Source organism: Sinocyclocheilus anshuiensis, unplaced genomic scaffold (assembly GCF_001515605.1).
Source record: "Sinocyclocheilus anshuiensis isolate Anshui unplaced genomic scaffold, SAMN03320099.WGS_v1.1 scaffold1163, whole genome shotgun sequence".
NCBI classification, from domain to species: Eukaryota; Metazoa; Chordata; class Actinopteri; order Cypriniformes; family Cyprinidae; genus Sinocyclocheilus; species Sinocyclocheilus anshuiensis.
The window spans coordinates 419,822-423,764 of record NW_015544295.1 but is presented as its reverse complement, the minus strand read 5'-3'; the positions used below and the strand labels follow the sequence as shown (position 1 = coordinate 423,764).

The 3,943-nt window shown below is 36.6% G+C and overlaps 1 pseudogene; it reads left to right on the top strand.

The window, feature by feature from the left end:
- The first annotated feature begins 712 nt into the window (after positions 1 to 712).
- Positions 713 to 3,943, top strand: part of LOC107698073 (STAM-binding protein-like A) — an 8,531-nt pseudogene continuing 5,300 nt past the window's right edge.

The window sequence follows — 3,943 nt, the reverse complement described above, 5'->3', positions numbered from 1 at the left end:
GCTTTTATATATACGTAATACATATACACAGTACACAAACATATTATGTAAATGAAAACTTTTATTTGGATGCGATTAATCGTTTGACAGCACTTATATATACATATAAATAGAAATAAACAATATATACAAATAATTTAATTTGTGACCCAAACTGTATGTAGGGTGTTCACATTCTCCCCAACAAAGAAGCTAATGCCTCCAAATATTGTTTAAATAACCGTATTAGTTTGTTGGTTCCTTTTTAACTTTCAATAGGCAAATATGGGGTAATTTAATGGTGTCAGTGTCCGGTACACTCTAAAAAATGCTGGGTTAAATACAACCCAATTGAAACATTCAAATAATAATGAAAAACCCTAAAAAAAAAAAATGTAATAGTTTAATAATAATTAACTGCATTCTGTCATTTGATAAAAACGGATCTGATCATTAAAACCCCATGAACAGAATCTTTTGCAGCAACACAGGCGTATAATCACTTACTGTCATAGAATAGTAATATTTACTACAGTGGGGCCTTACAAACATGAGAAAAGTCTATATTTTGCATTCTTTTCCCATTTAATAAAACATTAATTGTAACATAATAATAATACATTAATTCTATTGTTTTAACAACAGCAACAACCCCATTAATTCTACTACTACTAATAGTAACAACAACAAACAGAAATTATTTACTTCAGAACGCTTCCTGGGTTAATGGCAGTAAGTAAACAGAAAAAAGTGTATCAGTTACATATTAACTGACACCTTCGATCGTGAAAACCTTCCCCATTGTGGAAACACAGCAGCGTCTGTCAACAGAGGAGACCAAACTGGTCTGAGAGCGGCTCCATACCTGCTGTTTGTTTGCGTCTTACAGGAAGAGGAAGTGATGAGTGGTGGAGATTAAAGCGAAAAGGATGGATACAGAGCCATATAACGCAATTCAACGCGCCTTTATTTCAATGAAATAGAGTTAAAGGCGATGGACGAGTTTCCCCAGCTAATGTGATCGTGATCTGGAAAACAGAGACTCGTTGTTACCTCGGTAAGACTTTATAAATCGTTATTATAATCTTACATTAGCCAGCTAGCTGCACAAATTCATAATCATCATACTGTATCATAACAATTCACCTATTAAAAAAATCAATCAATAAAGGCGGCCCCAGCTGTTGGTTATTTTGTGATATGATACAAAATAATGTAAAGTGAGTTTTTGAATGTGATATATCACTTGTTTGGAGATGTAACACTTTATTTGATCTTTATGCAAGCCAATATGTCAGCACAGTCAATAGTATTACTTGTTCACTACTTAGTAGTTTATATTATACTCACTAATACGTAAGAATATATGAATTTTGCTACTGTACCTTTAAGACTTATATGTAAACGAATGTGTCATTCATTAAGTTGATGTAGGTGCTGAAACTGAATTATTTCATTCACAAGTGCAAGAGAAATCCAGTTTTGTCTGTAACGTGTTCTCATTTGTATTACAGGGTTGGAGGCGTAGATTGAGGACGTTGGCCGCATGATGTTGGACCACGCCGATGTGAGTTTGACCCCAGATGAACGGGTGCGAGCCTTGACCAAGAAGGGCAGCGCGGTGGACACGAATGAGGCAGTGCCCCTCCGCCGATACTTCCGCCGATGGAGGTGATCCGCATGGCCCATGTGTACGCCGAGGAGGGCAACACAGAGCACGCCTTTGTCCTCTACAACAAATACATCACGTAAGAAGACCTGAATGCCGCTCTAGCTCCTTCTGTTGCATTTTAAACGGACACTTAACCGAAAAGGAAAGTTCTTATCATTTACTGACCTTCATGTCGTTCCAAACTTGTGACTTTCTTTATTACTTATTCTGAGACTTGAAAAATTTCTCAGTGTTTTTCTGCAAAAGAAAGAAATTAAAATGGGTTGGGAACAACATGGGAGTCTCCATTATGTGCGTAGTGTTGGTAATATTCAGATTTCTTATAACAGGTTTAACTCTGGTTCTTTTTAACCCACCAGGCTTTTTATTGAAAAGCTCCCCAAGCATCCAGAATATAAGCTGTGTAGTATTCCTGAGAAGAAGGAGAATTTAAGGGTAACGTAGTCTAGTGAACTCTAGATCGATAATCTCACATTTTCATCATACCATGTTAGTTGTCTCAATTTTGCTGTTGTTCCTCACACAGAAGCTAAAGGAGACCGCTTTTCCTCAAGCAGAGCAGCTGAAGAAACATTTACTGAGGAGATATGAGAAAGAATATGCTGAGTTCATCAGCAAAAAGGTGAGACATGTTTTCCAAACATTGGCAAACCTTTTCATGGAATAAAAGCGAAACCGATGAAACCATTTTTTCACCTCATATTGTTTTTATTACAGTTTAAGACATTTTCCAAATTCTGAATTAATGCATTCAGATATTTGTTTTCCCCCAAATTCCAGTGATTTTATTGTAATTCCGTAATTCTAGGATATGCAATATATTTTTTTTATTACCATGGAAATCCCCAGAGCCCCCAATACCCAGCAGTTACCATAAAAAAGTTAAATTCTATATGTGTGTGTGTGTGTGTGTGTGGTAGTCAATTTTTTCACGATTTGTGAAAATTAAAAATTAAAATAACTTTTTACACAAAACATACTATGTTACTTTAATGAATATCCAATGGGACTATTGAGAGTCACAATACAAAGAATTTATTTATTTTTATTTATTCACTTTACTACTATTTAATAAAAAAAAATTGTATTAGTCTAATATAGGGATGCAATGATTCACTCAATTCACAATGCAATATGATTCACAATACTAATTTCACAATATGATTTTCTCACAGTTTTTTAAATGAGATTTAAGAAGACATAAATGAAAAGGTGTACTGTCCTATTATTATTGCTTGGACAAAATGCTGCACATTTCTTTGTGAAATTGAATATGCCCAAATAATACAACTAAATATTAACTTTAAAACAAAACACAAATCAAATAACTAACAAAAATAAAACAAATCTCTTCATATAAACAAACTAAGGCTTTGCCTGTGCCCTTTCTATTTAAAATTAGACGCATCCACTGTATTTTAATCACAATACCCAAGACGTGTCCCTCGTATAGTTTTGAATGGGGAAAAATGCAACGCTTAATATGGCCACTCAATCAAACGAAGCCCCGCCTTCTGAGCAAAAGAGCCAATCCCTAATCGGTAAAGTCAGCGCGTCACTGCAGCTGCCGTTAGAAGTCCTGGTTTCTATAGAAACAGTCAGCATTCTGAGACGTGTGCCTAGGACTGCGCATGCGCACTGGCTGATCTAGCCTGAAAAATAAGCTTTTTTTAAACGCTATTTGAGCAAAATAAACAACATTTATGATGCAGTTGTTGTCAGATTTCATTGGTGATTTCAAATATGAAATTTAATCGTAAGCGTGGCGAACAGTTTTGGAGAATTTGATGTTTCCCCGCGGATGAGGATGGGGATGACCATTCAAAGATGGCCGCCGAGTGACATGACTTGCTTTAAAGGGACTTTGATTATGCACAGACAAGATGAAAAGAAAATACCATCGAAACTTTTCTGAAGGCAGTCAGTTCCCCTCAGAGATACATTCATATAAACTCTGATTGTATCGCAATTCGTTTAACATCTCATCTGACTTGAATCGTCACATATTTGTATTGATTATCAACCGGCTCGGGGGGCATCGTTACATCCCTAGTCTAATGCTAATTTTCCATATACATTATTGACATGTGTTTGGTGTGATTCATTTCAAAGTTAAAGATGCACATGGTTTTTTCACCTTGGTCAGTCTTATGAGTGTGGCTCTGTCATCTGCTAGCGTGCAGAAGATCAGGCGCTGGAGCGGGAGTTGTCTCGGCAGCGTGAGCTGGAGGCGGAGAGGCGGCGTGTGGCGGACATGCAGAGGAGGCAGCTGGAGCAGGAGCAGTTCAGCAG